Raw genomic sequence first — 21,870 nt, 5'->3', positions numbered from 1 at the left:
GTTGGCCCTTGGACAAGTCGTGCAGCCCTTTTGATGAAAGAGTGGCCAAAAATCCAAACAACCCTCATCCTCACTAGGAAATGGAAACAGGAAAACCCCCATGAATATGGCCAGACATGCAGTTAACCAATTAGCACAACAATTGCGTCAATGCATGGCTCTTGTAATAATCCCTGACACACACTTCACCCAATCGGACATGCACCTCTCATGTGAGATAACAGTAGGTCGATAAGTAATTGGCACATTATTTTCAGGGGAAAGAGGTGAAGAAGACAGTATGTCACCTTGTGCCAATAACACAGTTGTGCTGGCGCAATTGTAATCAGTGAAGGTTTCTACTGCTGTGGGCCACCAACTGCCCTGAATGGTGGTAAGGTGACTTGCACATGCTACACCACTATACTTTGGCAGGGTGACTACTCTGCCAGAGGAAGTCCACAGCAAGTGTGCTTTGTACGCTCTCTGAATATAGGTACCCAGACAGAATGTGCCCATTTACCACAAATGGATGCAACTTTAGACACATTGATTGGGAGTGCTTCGGCCACAGCTCCAGGAACACTGGTGAACTTGGGTCCACTCGACTACCAAGGGAGAGAGGCGGCCAAGGTCACACAAATCAACCACCACCACCCTACATCTCTGCCTGGCCAGCACTACAGCTTTCCCCTCCAGGAAGGTATGGGGACCCTGCTGGGACACCCTTCACCCACTGCTGAATTTGGGGGACAAAATATCCACCTGGGAGACGGACGCCCAAGGCCAATGACATAACCCCCCCCCAACGTCCTGCCCCTCTAGCTACCCTGCGTTACATCTTTTCCCCCGGCAAAAGGATGGGGACCAGAGTGGAGCTCACTGGGACCACTGCTCGAATTGGACCACATAAATGGTGACCGTTACAGTAAAAGGAATGCGCTCTGTACCAAGTGCGCATAGCATGCTAAGAAAAAAATGACCATCTGCATAACTACCGGAAACATTTTTGAAAGTTTGCTGCTACTTATGTCAGCCAAACTTTTCCTTCTGCAAATCAGCCACCTTCCTCAGTGCAAGGCACACCCATCACTGGCCCCCGAACCTCCCCACTACCCTTTTCCACCCATACCACTGACACTGCAGCCACAGTTCCTCCCACCAAAGTAGCCCTCCACCCCCACATTACCAAGAAATATATGTAGTACTTACATAAGTCAGCGATAGCTTTTCAGTAGCCGCAACTGCAAAGGAAACATATAAAAATGACATTCAGTGTTTTGCCTACCAATAACACATCCAAACTTTCTGACAGCTATCTGTACATTTTTCGGTTCCTTCCACCAGATACATGACACTTCTCAGTCATGTACCACCACGGAAGGCTGGACTGCACACTGATTGGAAATGGAAATAAGACCAGTGGGTGTATGGCATCACCCAGCACAAAGAAAACCTCCTGGAAATCAACTGGGACCAAGCCAACAGTGTTTGGAAACCTCTGTGCAATCCATTCCAGTTCCTCCATGAGCAGCTCCTGTATCCCTTCCCCTCCCACAGACGCCAAATAATTTCCTCCCAGGTGCCCCACTGTAAGGTCAGGGGGGTTGCATCTCCTTTTGGCTGGACATCGGAGATGGCTCCTCTGAGCTGGTGAAAGCGCTTCCCCCTAACCCCCAAACGAATGCACCGGGAGGTCATCCCTTTGAGACCCAGATGTGTTTGGCCCTCAGAAAAATCGTGCAGCCCGTTGGATGAAAGAGTATCCAATTATCTACACAGCCCTCATCCTCACTAGGAAAAGGAAACAAGTAAACCCCCATGAATATGGCCAGACCGACAGTTTACTTAATAGCACAACTATTGCGACAACAAATGGCCCTTTGATTGTGAGACCTTCGCCATAGCTCCAGGACCACTGGTGACCTTGGGGGCACTCAACTAAAAAGGCCGAGAGGCACCCAAGGGCACACATATCAACCACAGTCCTCCTATCTCTCTGCCTGGCCAGCGCTACAGCTTTCCCCTCCAGGAAGGGATGGGGACCCTGCCGAGGCACCCTGCACCTACTGCTGAACTTGGGGGAGAAAACACCCACATGGGAGAAGGGGGGCCAAGGCCAGTGACATCACCCCCCTGACTGTCCTGCCCCTCTAGCTACCCTGCATTACTGCTTTGCCCCCTGCAAGAGAATGGGGACCCTGGCGGGGATCACTGGGACCACTGTTGGAATTAGACCACAGAAACGGTGACCGTTGCTAAAAAAGGAATGAGCTCTGTATCAAGTGTGCATTGCATGCTCAGAAGAAATGACCGTCTGCATTACTACCAAAGTTTTTGCAAAATTGTAGCTAATTATGTTTAGCAAACTCTTTTTTTCTGCAAAGCAGCCACCTTCCTCAATGCAAGGCACACCCATCACTGCCCCCAGGACCTCCCCACTACCCATTCCCACCCACACCACTGACACTGCAGCCACAGATGCTCCCACCACAGTAACCATCCACCCCCACATTACCATAGCTATCCACAAAAGTAACATATGCAGTACTTACATAAGCCAGCAAAAGCTTTCCAGTAACCACACCTGCAAAGGAAACAAAAAAGAATTACATTCAGTACTTAGCCTACCAATAACACATTCACACTGTCTGCCCACTATCTGTAAACTTTTCGATTCCTTCCACCAGATACATAGCATATCTGAGTCATCTACTACCACGGAAGGCTAGACTACACACTGATAGGAAATGGGAATAAGACCAATGAGCGTATGGCAATCCCCAGCACAAACAAAAGCTAGTACGGATGGCTTAGTGGCAAACAGCCCTCCAAGGGGAACAGCACTGTTCAGCTGGTCTGGGGGGCAATTTGTGCACTACCCCAGCAAGTGTGTCCCTGGCCACCCCAATACCTCCCCAGAGCACCCACTCCCGTTCACTCCACCAACACTACAGGCCCATTTCCCACCCACCCAGTACCAATCTGCCCTCTGCATACTATACAATGTTGCAATAACCAAAAGTCCATACGTACGTAACAAGGGAGAAGCTTGACATGCACAAAACCTGTAAAAGCAAGAAAAAAAAGAAGAAAAAAAAACATCAATTATCTGTGTCAGCCCAGCCAAATACCAAACCACCCAAACAGGCCCTCCATTGAATTGGGCGATAGGTTGTAGGCACCCTGGGGCCAGATTGATATATGGCATTTATAATGCGCCTATACAAGTGTTTCAATATGCCCATCTGCGTCAAGCGAAGTTTAGTAAACAAAGAAAACAATTGAAAATGCTAGCCTGCACTTTGGGGGGTCTGAGGGGCACCCTACACCGCCGGGTAATTTTCTAATGTAATGGGGGGTGACCCTCTACCCCCCCACACCAAATGCAGGGCATCTCATTCAGCCCTCCCTGGGGGCAGATAAGAGGGGGGCATCTCATGCAGCCCTCCTTGGGGTCAGATGCCCCTTCCTAAGACCAGATATTTGTCCCCAGGGAGGGCTACAAGGGGTGCCCCCATTTCCCCTTGGGGTGAGGGGGAGAGGCCCACCCCCCTTTTCTGTAAAATATATCCCTGGTGGCTAGTGGCCCCCCCACTCCCACCCAAAATTCCCTTTTTGTTTTTGTGCTTTTCGTTTATTTTGCCCCCTTCCCTGGGGGCATATGATCAGCCATCTGCCCCCAGGGTTGTACAAATATGTGCCCCCATGTTTTGGGGGCCAAGGGGGGGAGGGCTGCTTACTGTAAGCAGTCCCCACCTCCCCCCCATTCAAAGACATCCCTGTGGTCTAGTGTGCATTGCTGCCCGCGTATCACGCGCCCTGCGCCTGATCCTCGGACAGCCATGCTGTCACACAGGGTGTCCTTGGAAATGGGAGAATCTCCTTTTTTTATTTCCCCTTCCCTGGGGGCAGATGATCAGCCATCTGCCCCAAGGGTTGATTAGATATGTGCCCCCATGCTTTGGGGGCTGGGGGGCTGCTTACTGTAAGCAGCCCCCTTCCCCTTCCCCTCCCCCCGCTCCCAAAACAGATCCCTGGTGGTCTAGTGGGCATTGCTGCCCGCGGATCGAGCTCTGCGTCGAATCCGCGGGCATCAATGCTGTCACACAAGGTATTGTTGGAAAGGGGAGGATCTCCCCTTTCCAAAGATACCTGCCTCGATCTCCGGATAGAAATACAGCCGGAGATTGAGGCAGTGGGAGAGGGGCTCTTATCTTCTCTCTTCACTGCGGCAGCCTAAAATGGCTGCCGCGGTGAATTTACTTTCAATTTCATGTCGGCGTGCGTCACGCACAGCGATGTGAAATTGAAGGAAATCCAACCCCTGGGCCATGAAGAGGAACCTCCCCCTCACATGGCCCGGGGGTTGGATTACAGTTTTGCAGGGATCGCACAAAACAGAGTGCCTGAAAGGACGAGCTATCTCGTCCTTGGCAACAGGGAGGTAATCCCAAGGACGAGATAGCTCGTCCTTGGCACTAAAGAGGTTAAGGGGCCAGTCAATCTAGGGGACACAATATATTGAACATGAAAAAAAAATTTGGTTCAAGTATCAGAGGTCAATTAGTCGCGTCTCACTGAGTGGTGGTTAAAAAGCCAAACAAACCACTGCAGATAAATGTAATTGAAGAATACTCAGATAATAGACTGTGCCAAATAAGTGTTCAAAATATGTTTAATCATAGATGGCCTTAGGTGATGACATGTGTTTCGGCTTTCAAACACCTTCTTCAAATCAGGGCTTATTTCACAATACACATCTGTCTCCAAAAGTGATAAATAATATTGAAACAGTGATTTCCACATGAGTATAGAACACATGGGCCTCATTACGAGGTGGGTGGTAAGGGATTATCGGCACCGGTAAGGATACCTTTGCCGGTAATCCCTTACCACCCTATTCCGAGGTCCCTTAGCGGGTCCCTTCCTCAACACTTGGTTTTACCAGGCGTTATGGAAGGGATCCGTGAAGGGACTTCAGAGCTAATAATGGGCCAGCTAATAGCGGGCCCATTATTAACTCCAGCCCCATTCCCATTGAACCCTATGGGGGCTCGAATGGGAATGGGGAATGGTTCCCGGAATGGGGACTTACCGGGTCCTCCAAGGTCGGAATGACCCGGTAAGTCCCTATTCCGGGAACACGGACCCAGAATGCGGTAAGGGGGTAGTCATGGCGCTAATACCACCATGGCTACCTCCTACCTCGTAATGAGTCCATATAGAGTCCCAAAACTGCACATTAAATGGTTAAATCATACCACAAAACATATATGTTGCATCACATGTTCTCATTTTGAATAGTACAAGCACAGAAAAATAGGGGTTGGTGAAGGGAGGATTGGTGGGTAAAAACAATTGCAAAACCGAAAAATGAGAGCGAGAGAGAGAGGGTGAGCGTAGAAAGGAGACAAAAAAAGGAGGTAATGGTCAGTTAAGTATGTAAAATCAGCTTTCTGCATATCTATATTTCGTCTCTTAGTTATGCGTAATATACAGCAGAAACATCCCCCTGTTTAAAATATAAAGTTCTGTTTGCCTCGGTGTGGCAGTTTCAAATATGTTCTTTAGTTCATGCTTCCAAAGTGATTAGTGGGTTAGATCCCTGTATGTGAAGGCATACATTTATTAGTTTTACAGTAAACATTTAACCAACACACAGAGTGTTGACCACCTCTGTGTGCTAGCTGCGCATATTGCTTAGAGCTTTGAATCAAACTACATGACTGTGTATCTCGTCTGCAGTTTGTAGATTTACGTGCGGTTTCCGAGCAATTCTGAGCATTGTTTGTGCTGAAAAACCAGTCTGTGTTGACATAAGTTGCCTTTCGGCAGCATTTCTAAAGAATATATAAAGGATTATGAATATCTGAGTTTGTATGTGACTTCACTATTCTAAGTAATTAATTAATGCCAGATCGAGCGGTCAGTGTTCCCATAACAGCCTTTTAGCAGTGTTTTTAGAAAACTCTAAATCTTTCGAATGCTGCATTGAGAGGCTTAAACGTTATCTGGCTCTGCGGCTGCAAATGCGCTCTGCCGGCATTGAATGAGCACTTCCTAAATTAGAATCTAACAGTACTAAACTTTGCTGACGGTCTCTTACCGTTGTTCCTTTCCTTCGAGTGTTGCATGCATCAGCTGCTATCTCGGATGCCGAGTGGTGTCAGATTTGTGTATTAGTAATGTTGTTAGGTAGGAAAAAAGTCTTTTTACTCCCGGCTATCTTGTTTGGAATATCCGAAATAATTATTTGTAACACTCTTGTTAGTACGAAATAATCAGTTTTTTATTGGTGTTTTCTTGAGTGGTTCATTCAATAGATACATTTGTGGGTGTTTTAGAAACACTGTTTAGGACTTGGTGTGCAAGTTCGGTCATCCGACACGTGTTTCGACCCATAGGGTCTTTCTCAAGGCATGTATTAAGACTTTTTTCCTACCTACCAAAGTGGGGCTCAGGCTAAACCCCAAAACCACTCCTGTGATCTTGCTAAAACGCACAATCACAATACAAATGGAGCTTAGCACAGGCAGGTTCCATTCCTAGAGCCTAAACCTACCTAGTAATGTTTTTAGGTTGTCATAGTCACGTTCCCTCAGAAGTCTGTTTTCAGTTTTACTGGTGCTTCAGTCGAACACGCACCATGTTTTGGGATTGAGTACTCGTTTTAACTATGGTTAAATACCAAATTTTACCCAAGCTTAATGGAAATGTCTATGGGGAATACGTACAAACCATCATTATGGGTTCATGGTTAAGATTAAAATTAAAAATCAATTTAAATTTGACTCGTGATTTTACATGACACTTAGTTAGCTTTATGCAAATATCTTCGTACGCAAAAAATCTGTGTTAGTCCCAACTGGATCGAATATATAGTGGAGTTTAATATGTGTGAGTCTTTAATTTCATGTTAACTAATATTCATATGGCAGGATTTATGGTACGGTCTAATTTTGACAAAAACTAGTTTTAACAAACCATGAGTCATATTCCCATCATTGGGTCATTTGGATAGAGGATGATGGTTATTGTACATCGCCCCCGTCAGTGTTCTTAATTGGTTGATTACCATGATTAAGGTTGATAATAGCCTAGTTTGAGTAAAGTCAGACAGTAGTTCAGTGTCAAACCTTAATTGGAATATTCTAGTTCTCTATATTCAGTGTTGTCTGCACATAATGTGCGGCACTGGTTGGGTTCATATCGATAGAATTGACACCAAAGATAAAAATCTGAGTTTGCAATTTTGGATTTCTGTTAGTCTGTATCCAAGTGTATCTTGATTAGACATTGGGCCTCATTACGAGTCAGGCGTTAAGGGGTTAACGGCGCCGTAAACGGCGCCGACCCTTAATGCCTGATTACAAGGTCCCTTAGCGCCATGGTGATTTTAACGCCTGCTTTTTGCAGGCGTTAAAATCCATGGCGCTAAGGGACCATGGTGCTAATTACGCCACTGTAATTTACGGTGGCGTAATTAGCGCCTTCCCCACTCCCATTATGCCCTATGGGGCAAAAATGGGAATGGGGAAGGGTAAAATGGGAAATGGGGATTTACTGCCCTACTCACCTTGGAATGGGGCGGTAAATCCACCATCCACCATGGTGTAAACATGGTTTACACCATGGTGGTAAGGGTACGACCCAGGCGGTAACTTACCGCCTGGGTCGTAATGAGGCCCATTGTATGTTGCTACAAGAAATATATCATCTCGCTGTCTGAGTTCAGGCCCAAAACTGTGGTGTTAAGTTTGCATATCATTCTTGCCTCTGCCTGGCGTGGTGCTTTCTCTTTATTGCCATCTCTTTTCCCCATTGTAATTTGTTGGAGTCCTATAAATCTGATGTCGGATTTATTTTCCAATTGATGTTTCTTCTGCCAATGACAGGCCAGAGGTAGTGTGGGGTCTTGGCTTCCGATCTTTGCCATATGTTCCTTGATACAGGTTCTTAGTTCTCTGATGGTGCTACATATGTATAGCATATTGCATACAGCGATAACACCATAGACCACATACTTGGTTTTGCAATTGATACCCTGTTGATTCTTGATCTTGTTATTGTATTGCTCTTTGAATATGGTGCAGTTCTCACATCTCCTGAATCCATTGTTGAGTGGTTGTAGCCAATGTATATTTGTCGTATTTTCCGTGTCTGGGAACAGTGATGGGCTTAGTTTGTTTCTCAGTGTCTTTGCCCTTCTGAACATGATTTTAGGGTGTGTATTCAATGTTAGGGAGAATTCTCCAGAATGGCTACTTTCCCTTACCTACTGAGTACCTCAGCAGCTTTGCTGGATTTCTAGGATTTATATTTTTCATCTGGTAAGAGTGTGAGCCTTTTTTACCACTCTTACATGTGTTTTGCTGTGTGTTTAAAATGTTTGTGTTCATAGACTGTGGCGCTTCACCTACTCCATAGGCATCATCTTTTTACTGTGTGTCACACAGCACCTTTGGGGCAGTGACTAAGGGTTGTCTTTTTCAGACTTCCCACTTTAAACTCCATTTTCTGGGACTGACTACTCTCTCCCAGAACATGTAAAGTTGCCATTAACTTTATTAGTCTTTTTAAATTCACAGACCCAGTACACACTATCTTACATAGAGTACTGGAAAGGGTTAATAGTTATCCCTTTTTGTCTGTTTCTCATGGAACATTATTTCGTTCCCCTTTCTTTAAGATTTGGCTGGTTGCAGTGGTATCTACCATATTTTTCCTACTGCTGTCTATGAAAATAGCCTTGGTGCTGTTTTAGGCTAAGTTAGAAGCCTCGAACTTTAATCCGCTGGACCCCGTTTACTTTCATTTGGTTCTGGCTGGGTTTATTCACCATTTCTTTTTTAAAGGTCTTTCTCGTGTTTTACTCTGCACGCCAAACCAGGTTTGGTTCCTTTGTTCACCGTCAATTGGCGGGCTTCTGCACAGAAGCCCTCCCTAGGCGCTTGAGAGTTTGGGTAGACAGGATGTGAGGGAGGGGTTTTAGGACCCCTGCACAGGGTTTCCTTGGAAACCCAAGTCGCACTCTTGTTTGATTGGCTAGGTGACTGTCCTGCCAGGACAGCCACCCTGCTGTGTGATTGACAGCCATGCTGTGTGAATGGGGGAAAACTGCTTTAAAAAGCAGGTCTCTGGGACTTGGAAGGCAGAGTCGCCACTGGATCGAGAGAACCAAAGAGAAGCTGAAGGAAGAGGACCACTAACATGACTGAACCTCCCGGTGAAGCCCGGCTGCGGGTCCGAATCTCCAAACCTCGACGACAGAGAAAATCTGCAAGGAATCTTCTTCCCTTGAGCTGGTGGAACCAACTAATTCGCCAAACACCAAGCAAGGCCTCACTCCCATGGTCGAATTTGCTGTGCACAGCTGCAGTGAGCCGGATAGCCAGGAGGACCGGACCCTGTTTGGGTTTTAAGGAGCGCACCTTTTATTCGTTGCTTTGCTCTGCTGCTGGTTTCTTCCCTGGGCAGTGCAGGAACTTCCAGTCTTCCTTCTTCGTGTCAGTCCGACAGTTGCTTCAGGAACCATGAGCCTGCAAGATCTGCCTGGTACTTCTGCGTCAGCTACACCATTCTTCTTCTTCTAAGGTACTGTTCAAAACCGGTTGTTCATTCCGTCCAACTGCGGTGAAAGTGTTTTAAATCTTTCGCCAATCCGAGGGCTTGTCCTTCTCTACTCTTTTAAGTAACTTTTCTTCCGACCAACTTCGTTTCAAACTCTTGCCAAAGACTTAACCGCGAACTACTCTGAACTGTGTGACCCTCTGCAAAGACTCTGAACCATTAGCATTGGCCCAGGCCTATTGATTTGAATCCTCATTGTAGCAAGCCTTTTCTAGATTGCCCTGCCTACTTACTTGTTGGTGCTGCTTAATTTTGTATAACCTTGTCTTTCCCTCCCTTTTTAAATTGCTGGAGTGCCATTTTGCTCACACTTCATTTTGAGCTTACCATGTCCAGAATTGATTGGGTGTTGTGTAGTATATTAAGAGTATGATTTTTTCTGCTGCTTTATTTAGTGAACTGTTTTACAAATGAATGTGTAAATACATGTATATTCTTTTACTCAGAAACCTTGAGTCAGTGTTTGTTTGAACCATAGCAATTACTCTCCTTTGTGTAACTTCTGATACTACTCACTTTACTCTTGAGATAAGTCTGGCTGCTCAGCCATCGCTACCACTTTACTGTTTAGTATAGGCACAAGGTATAGGCACAAGGTGAATTTGTACTTGCACTTGGAGTCTTAACTGTGTGTGATGTTCCCAAAGGGTACTGCACATGATTCTGCCTAACACTGGTGTACAGCGGCAAGGATAACGTATTGTGACTCAGGGACATCATTTAGGGGTCACAACTACGACCTCTGAGGTCTCCCTTGCGACCTCTGAAATAAAAAGCAAACAAAAAAAAATGTTTTATTTTTTATTTTATTGCAAGCTCCTACGCTGTGGCCAGCACCATGTGGCTTTTTGGTTCTGGAGTGGCTGACTTTCTTGTTCAGGCCCCTTAAAAAAAATAAAAAATAAGAAAAATATGAACCTGAGTGCCACAAGTCTAACACTGTCAGCACTAACCCTAAATCAGAAAGAATAGGAATACCAAATAATGTGTCTTTCTGGAATTCTATGCAATAATTGATAGACTCATTAAAGGTTTATTTCAGGCACACTACAGGGGGTGAGTCAGGGGGTATGTCACAAGCCTTTCATCCTTCTGAGGTCGATAAATGAGTACCAACACAGGTTGGGTGATATTGGGTGTATATTTGTTCTATATAAAGCGCTTAAGCGCAAGTGCAATATAATAACACATCATTATCATTTAGTCATGGACGTTTGCTTGCATTCACAGTAATTTGGTAATATGGGCCTATACACACTGATCTTATTGATACATATGGCGATCCATTCTTGTATGAAATGTACGCCACATTATAGTGATATCAGAACATGTGAGATCCCACATCAAAGGAGAGGTCAACAAGATGCTTGATCTCAGGGTTATTGAGCCCTCTACAAGTCCATGGTCTAGTCCAGTTGTTCTAGTACCAAAGGCAGGATCCAAAGAGTTGAGATTCTGTGTGGACTATACAGCTCTAAATGCAGTCACTAAGACTGATGCCCATCCTTTGCCAAGGACAGATGAACTGGTGGATAGGCTTGGTTCAGCCAAGTACCTCAGCACATTTGATCTGACGTCAGGCTATTGGCAAATAGCCCTGACACAGCATGCCAAGGAGGAAACTGCATTCCCAACCCCAGCAGGCTTCTACCAGTTTAAGGTTATGCCTTTCGGATTAAAGAATGCACTTGCTACATTCCAAAGAATGGTCAAGCAAGTTCTGAATAGGATGGAGGACTTCTGCATGGCATACTTGGATAAAATTGCAGTGTTCAGCCCTACTTGGAAAGAACATGTTGATCCTTTAGGATATGTTTTGCAGGCTCTTGGTCAGGCCCATCTGTCCATAAAGGCAAGCAAATGTCAAATTGGTCAGAGCAAAGTGGTCTACCTTGGTCATGAGGTAGGAGGAGGTAAAATAAGGCCATTGCCTAACAAAGTACAAGCTGTACAAAACTGGGTCACCCTTACTACTCAAACCCAGGTGAGAGCCTTCCTAGGTCTCACTGGGTACTACAGGAATTTCATTGAGAACTATGGGTCCATAGCTTCTTTTTTTTTTGAATGTAGTCTCCTCTCCATAAATCCCTAAAAAGGTTAGATCGAAGGAGGAGTGCACTCAAGCCTTTGAAAACCTGAAGAAAGCCCTTGTCAAGCTCCAGTCCTAAGAGCTCCTGATTATCACCAACCCTTCATTGTGCAGACAGATGCATCCAATACCGGTATAAGTGCAGTCCTTAGTCAACTGAATGAGAAAGGTAGGGAGCACCCCATTTGCATCATCATTAGGAAACTGAAGGAACCATAAACAAGGTGGGCAACCATAGAGCATGAGTGTTTTGCCATTGTGCGGTCTCCGAAGCAGTTTAGACCATACTTGTATGGATTTACTTTTGTGATTCAGACAGACCATCAACCGTTTAGATGGTTAATACAAATGAAAGGAGAGAACCTAAAGCTTCTAAAATGGTCAATCTGCCTGCAAGGGTTTGATTTCACCATTGAGCACAGGTCAGGATGTCACCACCAAAATTCTGATGGTCTCTCTAGGATGTTTATAACCGACTAGAATGAAGAGATTCATCCAGGAGTGGATTACATCCTCCTGTCCTTTAGTCTGTGAGGGGCGAGTGTTAAGGAGAATTCTCCAGAATGTCTAATTTCCCTTACCTACTGAGTCCCTCAGCAGCTTTGCTGGATTTCTAGGATTTATTTTTTTCACATGTTAAGAGTGTGAACCTTTTTTCCCACTCGTACATGTGTTTTGCTGTGTGTTTAATATTTTTGTGTGCATAGACTGTGGATCTTCACCTACTCCATAGGCATCATCTTTTTACTGTTTGTCACACAGCACCTTTAATGCAGTGACACAGGGTTGTCTTTTTTAGAACATGTACATTTGCCATTGAGTTTATTAGTCTTTTTAAATTCACAGACCCAGTACAAACTATCTTACATAGAGTACTGGAAAGGGTTAATAGTTATCCCTTTTTGTCTGTTTCTCATGGAACATTATTTCATTCCACTTTCTTTAAGATGTGGCTTGTGGCAGTGGTAGCCACCATATTTTTCCTACCGCGTTCTATGAAAATAGCCTTGGTACTGTTTGTAGCGAAGTTAGTAGCCTCAAACTTTAATCCTCTGGACCCCATTTACTTTTATTTGAGAGTCTGGGTAGACAGGATGTGAGGGAGGTATTGTAGGACCCATGCACAGGGTTCCCTTGGAAACCCAAGTCACACTCTTGTTTGATTGGCTAGGTGACTGTCCTGCCAGGACAGCCACCCTGCTGTGTGATTCACAGCCAGGCTGTATGAATGGGGGAAAACTAAATAATAAACAGGTCGCTGGGACTTGGAAGGCAGACTCGCCACTGGATCGAGAGAACCAAAGAGAAGCTGAAGGAAGAGGACCACTACTACGACTGAACCTCCCGGTGAAGCCCTGCTGCAGGTTTGAATCTCCAAATTTCAATGACAGAGAAGATCTGCAAGGAATCTTCTTCCCTTGAGCTGGTGGGACGAACCAGTTTGTCAAACACCAAACAAGGCCTCCTTCCCCTGGTTGAATTTGCTGTGCACAGCTGCAGTGAGCCGGATAGCCAGAATGACCGGACCCTTTTTGGGTTTTAAGCAGCACACCTTTTATTCGTTGCTTTGCTCTGCTGCTGGTTTCTTCCCTGTGCAGTGCAGGACCCTCCAATCTTCCTTCTTCGTGTCAGTCCGACAGTCGCTTCAGGAACTGTGAGCCTGCAGGATCTGCCAGGAACTTCTGCCTCAGCTACAGCATTCTTCTTCTTCTATGGTACTATTCTCACCGGTTGTTCAGTCCGTCTGACCGCGGTGAAAGTGTTTTAAATCTTTCACCAATCCCAGGGCTTTTCCTCCTCTACTCTTTTAAGTAGCTTTTCTTCTGACCAACTTCGTTTGGAACTCTTGGCAAAAACTTAACCGCAAACTTCTCTGAACCGTGTGACCCTCTGCAAAGACTCTGAACCATTAACATTGGCCCAGGCCTATTGATTTGAATCCTCATTGTAGCAAGCCTTTTCTAGATTGCCCTGCCTACTTACTTGTTGGTGCTGGTTAATTTTGTATAACATTGTCTTTCCCTCCCTTTTTAAATTGCTGGAGTGCCATTTTGCTCACACACATTTTGAGCTTAACTTGTCCAGAATTGATTGGGTGTTGTGTAGTATATTAAGAGTGTCACTTTTTCTGCTGCTTTATTTATTGAACTGTTTTACAAATGAATGTGTAAATAAATGCATATTCTTTTACTCAGAAACCTTGAGTCAGTGTTTGTTTGAACCATAGTAATTACTGACCTTTGTGTAACTTCTGATACTGCTCAATTTAATCTTGATATAAGTCTGGCCTCTCAGCCATCGCTAGCACTTTAATGTGTAGTACAGGCTTGTGCCAAAGGTGAATTTGTACTTGCACTTTTAGTCTTAATTGCGTGCGGTGTACCCAAAGGGTACTTCATATGATTCTGTCTAACATTCACAAAGTTCATTATGTTGTCATCCAGCTTCAAAAGATACCAATGTTTTGACATAATTTTATTCAGAATCTTGTGGTTGCTGCTGTATTTAGTGACAAATCCAATTTTTGATTGTTGTTCTGTTTGTTTCTTAGTTCTATCTGGTGACAAGGTCTGTTCTTGTGTTAGGTTTTTGCTCTTGTTGAATGCTCGATGACACAGTCTTCTGTGTATCCTCTTCTGAGAAATCATGTTTTCAATAGTAGACATTCTTGGTCAAAGGTGTCTTTGGTCTGACAGTTTCTTCTTGCTCGGACGAATTGGCCAGACGGTATGTTAAGAATGACGTATCTCTGGTGGCAACTTTTTGCATGAAGTGTGGAATTGGCTCCTGTTGGCTTTCTGAAAGGCTGTGTATTAAGTTTGTTGTTATCTAAGTAGATTGTTAAATCTAGGAAATGTATTGAGTAATCATCACACTCTCAAGTAAATTGAATGCCAAAATGGTTATTGTTGATTCTGTCCATGTACATGTGGAATTCTTTGTTGTTCCCTTCCAAACAATAAGAACGTCATCAATGTATCGCATCCATTTTATCAATTCATTCTAGTACGTCACATCTTGATATATGACAATGTCCTAAAAAAAAAAACATAAAGAGGTTTGCTAGTGCCGGGGCATATTTTGTGCCCATAGCAACAACCTTGGTTTTTTGAAATAGCAGTTGTTGAAGTTGAAGATATTACATTCAAAAGTCAGCTTGAGCATTTATTTGATCATTTGGACTTGATGATATATTGATGATGAATCATCTTTAAATGAGTGGTCTATAGTTTCAATTGCCCACTGGTGTTGGATGGAGGTATAAAATGCCTTGACATCTATGCTTGCCAGTTTGTAGTCCACTTTCCATTGTATAGGTTTTAGTTTCAAAATCACATCTGTTGTATCTTTCAAGAATGATTGTAATTTACTTGCTCTTGGTCTGAGGATGTTATCCAAGTATTCTGAAATATTTACCGTTGCTCATCCGATGCCACTTAGGACTTTCTGGTATAGTATCATACTTTTTGTGCACTTTGGGCAGAAAGTACATGGTTGGTATTACTGGTTCTTTTATCAAAAGGTAGCTTTTCTCTTTGTCAACATTTTTTTTGTACCATTTGGATATTTCTTGCTCCAGTTGTTGGATGATTTCATTTTTCCGGTTGGCAGGGAGTGTTGTGTAACATGCAGGGGTTTCTAAGTGTTTAGTGGACATTTCCAAATAGTATGATCTTTCCATTATAAAAATGGTTCCCCCTTTGTCTGCTTCTTTGATTACCATGGATAAATACGTTGCTAAGTTGTGTAAGGCTTTGAATTCGTCAAAGGTCAATTTGTATCTTTTACCTTCTCCCGGTTTCTTGCTAGTAAGTTTGTAGAAATCTTCTGTTACAGCCTTGTAAAACACGTGTCAATGATGTTATCAGATGCTAACTGTGGCACAACTTTGGATGTAGATTTCAATTCTTTAGTGGGCAACATATCTGATTTAATATTCAATTCTTGCAGTCCGTTTTATATGTCAAAGGTTTCCGGTTGACTGACCGGTTTTTCGGCACAAACAATGCTTAGAATCGCTCAGAAACTGCATGTAAGAATACAAACTGCAGATGAAATACACAGTCCTGTATTCTGATTCAACGCTTTAAGCAATATGCACAGCTAGCACACAGAGGTGATCAACACTCTCTGGACCTCATTACGAGTCTGGCGGTAGCCATGCCGGAAAAACCAGCAGGCTGCCGGCGGACCGGAAAAACCAGCAGGCTGCCACCAGACCGGTAATTCCATCTGCCTCCGTGATTGCCAGAATCACCGGGGCATTACAACCCCGGTGACCTGGTAATTCTGGAGGCAGTATTCTGTTAAGCCTCATTCCCATAGAGTCCAATAGAACCCCATGGGGATGGGGATCATGGAAACACTGGTTCCGTCTGTGACAGAGCCAGTGTTTCCATGTCTGCCTGCAGGTGGGTGCTGTTACTCCCGGCAGGTCAGACTTGGTGGGAGTTACACCTCCCGCCTGCAGGACTCGGAATCAGCTGGTCCAGAAACAATGGTGGCGGCGGATTTACTGCCACCATTGTTTTCGGACCCGCTGACTTGTAATGAGGCCCTGTGTGTTGGTTAAATGTTTAATGTAAAACTAATAAGTGTATGTCTTCACATACAGGGATCCAACCCAGTCACTTTGGAAGCATCAACTAAAGAACATATTTGAAGCTGTCATACCGAGGTAAACAGAACTTTATATTTTAAACTGGGGGATGTTTCTCTTGTATATTACATATAACTAAGAGACCAAATATAGATATGCCGAAAGCTGATTTTACATACTTAACTGACGCTTACCTCCTTATTTTTGTCTCCTTTCTCCGCTCTCCGCTCTTCCTCTCTCTCTCTCTCTCTCTCTCTCTCTCTCTCTCTCTCTTGTTTTTCAGTTTTGCAATTGTTTTTACCCACCAATCCTCCCCTTCACCAAACCCTATTTTTCTGTGCTTGGACTGTTCAAAATGTGAATATGTGATGCAACATATATGTTTTGTGGTATGATTTAACCATTTAAGGTGCACTTATATTTTGGGACTCAATTTGTGTTCAATACTCCATATTATTTATGACTTTTGGAGACAAATGTGTATTGTGAAATAAGTCCTGATTTGAAGAAGGCGTTTTAAAGTCGAAACATGTGTCATCACCTAGGGGCATCTATGATTCAATATATTTTGAACAGTTATTTTATTCAATAACAAATATGAGAAGACTGTTTCAAACCATGTATGAAGCCCACCGAGTGAAGGAGAGGGCTGTGGTAATATCGCTGGATGCTGAGAAGGCTTTGGATCGAATTGAGTGGAACTACTGGTTTGAGGTCCTGAGAAGATGGACTTCAGCAAATGTTTCTTAGGATGGATTATATTGTTGCATTCTGAACCAACTGTAGCAGTTTCAACAAATGATTTGTGTTCGCAAGCTGTTAATTTGACAGAGTTTCCGCTCAAGTGGCACAGCGAGTAGAACGCTCGCTTTGACATCAGTGCAGAGTCTGCTAACGCAGGTTCGAATCCCGGCGGGGCCAAACTCAGCCTTTCATCCTTCCGAGGTCGATAAATGAGCACCACACACCGTGGGTAATAATAAGCAGCACTCAGATACCTGAGGGTTCGTAGCGCTATATAAATGCCAAATTATTATTATTATTATTATTATTATTAGAGTTGATGCACCAAGGTGTTACCTTGTCACTGCTTTTGTTTGTTTTAGCGACAGAGGCACTGGACTGTTTGTTAAGGGATGATGACAGACTAATAGGAGTCAATTTTGAAGGTGCTTGTCGTAGGTTTTGCTTATGTGCAGATGCCTTGCTGTTGGTTCTCAGGGACGTAGACAACTCCCTTCCTGGTTTGATGGAACATGTCGATTCCTAAAAGAGGGACTCTGGTTATAATGTCAACTAGACCGAATTTGAGGCCATGCCAGCTTCAAAATATTGTTTTAGGATGGATCATCTTCAGTACGACTTTAACCAATGTAACCAGAGTTTAAAGTGTTTTGGAATCTGGCTCTTCAGCGATGTGGGCAAAATCACGTGTGCGAATATGAGTCTGTTGTTAGATAACCTGAGAGCTGACCTGGAAAAGTTGGGGGCATCTTCATTTGTCCTTGTGGGGGAAGGCTAATGCCCTTAAAATAATAAGCATGCCTAGAATAAATTATATCCTGAGTATGAGCCCCTTATTCCCCCAAAGAGGAGTTGGGGCTGAGGTGAACAGACTAATACAGGGGTTTATTTGGTATAAGATTCCATGTATAAAACTTTGGAAGATTCAGTTGCCAGGAGGCAAAGGGGGACTGAATGTGCCTGGGTTTGCAGGTTGCCACCTGGCCTTTGCTGCTGGACATGTTGTCACATTTCTGAAGGAGACTCCACACAAATGGTGCTTTGCAGAATCTAGTAAGCCTGACCCATTGGAGCCCAGGCCAATATTGTCTACCTGGCAATAAGGAACTCTGCATTCAGTCTCCTGATAGAATGTATGTTGGAGGACAGGAGAAGGATCGCATCTGCCATAGTTCATAATCCTTTTGGCAAGGTGGACTTGTCTGTCTGATACAAAGCCGGGATTAAGGACAGGAATAAAGTGCTGTTTTGGGCAGAATGGTTTCTGGGAGGGATGAAGGTATCAAGGTGATTGTTGATCTGCTTGTTCATGGGAACTGGATTAGCTTTCAACAGCTTAAAATGGATAAGGGGCTGCTTTGTTGTTCCTTCAGACATTATCGCATACTTAAAAGAGCTGTTGACCCTGAGAAGGGAATTGAGGAGAGTGATCTGGGGAAATTCAGTAAGAAAGCTGCACTGGAGGGTCAATTGGCATCCAGGATGTATAATCTTATTGTTGATGCCAGAGAAGTGAACAAACCATTACTGGAGAGTTGGTCTATGCGGTTGAGTGAGGAGATAACCAAGGTGCGGGGGATGAAGATTTGTGGTAATGTGTCTTTTCTCTCAATCTGAGCGAAAGGTCTACACAGATTTAAATACTGCATAAAGTGTATTAGACACCTGAACATCTGTATAAACATGGCCTCACTGAATATGACTCCTGCTAGGGTTGCACACATATGACTGGTACTCTGGAACACATACTATGCGAGTAAACTAGAATGAGGTTCTTTGTATTGATTTATTTGTGATTTTTATCAGTCCTGTGGATAACGTTGGATTTTGATTTTGAGGCTCTAATATTGGGGCAAGACTCTTCTCTGGGAGATATTTCTAGGGCTCAAATCAGATGGTTGTTCCCAGTGACCCCGATGGCTAAGAAAAAAGATACTTGGGGGCTGGAAGTCTACAACTCGGCCTTCAGTTGATGAATGGTACAGGAGATGCATATGTTGTTGTTGATGGAGAGGGTACTCTGTAGGAATCAGATGTTGTTTAAAATGTTCAAAATCATCTGGGGTAGATTCCTAACACTGTATCAATGAAGAGTGATTGTCAATTTAGGTAGGGTAGAAGACAGGGTGGGTGAAAGGGAGATTAATCAGGGTGCTGGCGGTGTTGGTTTCTTTTGTTGGTTTGACAGCCTGATGCTGATCTTTTTTCAGATTTAAATGTTTTTTGTTACAACTTAAATAAAAAACTAAAAAGATATATGAGGAATGCACTTCTGTCCCTTCAAAGAGCCTCCCTCCAATCTCCACCACACCTGCCATGGTGGGACTCAAAGGTTGTGTACCATGCCAGCAGCACCTGGTTTCTTTACTTCCTGTTTTCTTTACTTTCATATTCTGCTCACCTAAATACATATTGTGACCACAAGTTATTGCTGCTCATGTATTTCAATGCCAGTGAATTTTCTGCTTTTGTCCCGTGTACTACTGAGTTAAGGAGTTTCTCCTTTTGTATCCAAACGTGTTTGCAAGCCTCAAACGTCTAGGATGACAGAAAGAGAACACTAGCACTTACACCAGCAATGTTTACAAAAAACAAAACATTAAGTTGGGGAGAATAAATGTCCATCACAAAGAAATGGTCAAGAGCAACATAGTTGAAGAGGAGAACATGCGTGTGAGTGAATTTTCTGGGAACAGTTCCAATCTATCAATTTTCAGGTAAATTGAATGAGCTTCTGGCATTAGTAGGGCATGTTGAAATGAACTCCAGAAGAGAGGGTCCCAAGAATGCCCCTTCCAGTTTCATGACAGGATGAAGAGCCATAAATGCTTGCAGTCACCAATCTTATTTCTGATGAATCCGTAGTGCACCAATGTTTGACAAATACACCAGAAAGGTATCCTCTCAGTCCGCCATACAGCCCAAATCCAGTACATGTCTTCACAGATATAGGGGAAGGAATGGAGATCATGGACGAAAATACCTTGCTGGACAGTGTTTAGATTAAAGCACTAAGAAGCCACAAAGCTGATGGAATTAGTGACACCATGACGTAGCAGTGTTAGTCCTGAAGCACACTTGTAGTCCTGCACAGCATTACACAGACCCACACTTTCATACACGAAGAACATGCTTACACAATTCATTAGCTAGAGGACAAATACATATACATACTGCCAAATGCAGTAACGCAGAATAACAAGGCGAACAAGAGATCCTGAGAAAGCTTGCAGATGCTTAACATGAATAAACCTATGGAACTACAGGAGTATATATGGAGCCTGATTGGACCATGTGTGACTAACTTATAGGTTACCTAGCATAACAAGAGCATGTAAAAATCACATTATGAAGTTTAGTGAAAATTACAGAAGGCCTCAAGCACAGAGTCTGAGACGAGAAGAGCTGATTAAGGCTGCAAGACGTGCAAGTCAAGCTCACAGCCAAGGTCAGAGATACACAGTTGCATTCCAAACAATAGATGACAATGGGACTGGCTGCAGAAAAATGTATTAAATCCTCATAAATGCAAGTTCAAGAGCTTTATTTTGTGGTCTCTAAACACATGATGCAGCCGAGCCAAACAATTGACATTCATCCGTGGTGGGAGACCAGAGCCGATTTCAGCAAAGTCAGATGAAGAAAGCAACACGTTTTGCAACGTCAGAGTGCATTCTCAAAGGCAAAGGTGGTACACTACAAGTTACAATACAGACACATAATCGTTCACATGACCTTGAAGAAGTGCACAGAGGGCTGAGTACCAAATTGAGTCCCAGGCGTGGGGAGATCAGCACTAACCAATCACAGCATAGAAACTTCAGGGTGGATGGCAAGTTACAAGAACCAGTGTTAACCTTATTACTCTGCAGCAATGTAATAGTTTCTTGGGGACTAGACAGGCCAGCCACCTGTCATGCAAGTACTAGTAGAATAACCTCTCTAGGGTACCTCCATAGGTAATAGTACTCTCAATACCCAATCCTCTGTGGTTTTTCGGGGAAGGGCCAGGTTATGACACGCTAATTGTACAAAACTGGACCACATACTATGGAGAGCTGAGAAGTACTGGAAAATGCCAATTGTCTTGTATGAGCCCTGTTGGTTTTTGGAATAAACTGCAGTTCTAACTTGCCATTGGCTGAATCCTTGGTTTATTCTGGGGAAGGGAGTTGGCCCCTTCATATTCAGGCAGACCCCCAGCCATGCTCTGGTATACCTGGGAAAACAACCCCAACACTTCATTGTGCACAGGAAAAACATGGGGCACAGTCTACCTTAATGTCATTTCCCCTTCTGCTTTCTGAAACACTCCTAACTACTGAAAGGAGTTCTATCAGCTAATATCACCTCATAGATTGTCTCAGATAGATTCCATTACATTGGTAAACTTTATGACATTATTATCTAGATATAATTATAGTAAATATTTGTTATGTCTAGCAAGAACATTAATAATGATTCAGTAAGATCACATTGTTTCCCCCTACCATTAGGCACAAAAGGAACATCTCTGAAAGCACAATGCATCAATGGAAAGGGTTGATTTTCTTGGCACATCAGGCAATTGTACACCCCTGGGTGTTCAGTGTTGCACTATTCGGACATCCCGATCTTACAGCTTAATACTGAAACCACATTAAAACACATTGGCAATTATGACAATGTATATTGTCACTAACGGGTCTTTAAAGTGATGTACAGCAATATTATTTGTGTGTTACAGATGTTAACATATTTATTCAGAGTTTAAAAGGTAATCCAGTGGAACACAACAGCAGCCCTCATTGAATTTGTTGTTTACTTTTGTTGGGAGGCATGTTCA

This window comes from Ambystoma mexicanum, chromosome 5p (genome assembly GCF_040938575.1).
Source record: "Ambystoma mexicanum isolate Mex_15411 chromosome 5p, UKY_AmexF1_1, whole genome shotgun sequence".
In the NCBI taxonomy this organism is placed as follows: Eukaryota; Metazoa; Chordata; class Amphibia; order Caudata; family Ambystomatidae; genus Ambystoma; species Ambystoma mexicanum.
This window is presented reverse-complemented; position numbering follows the sequence as displayed.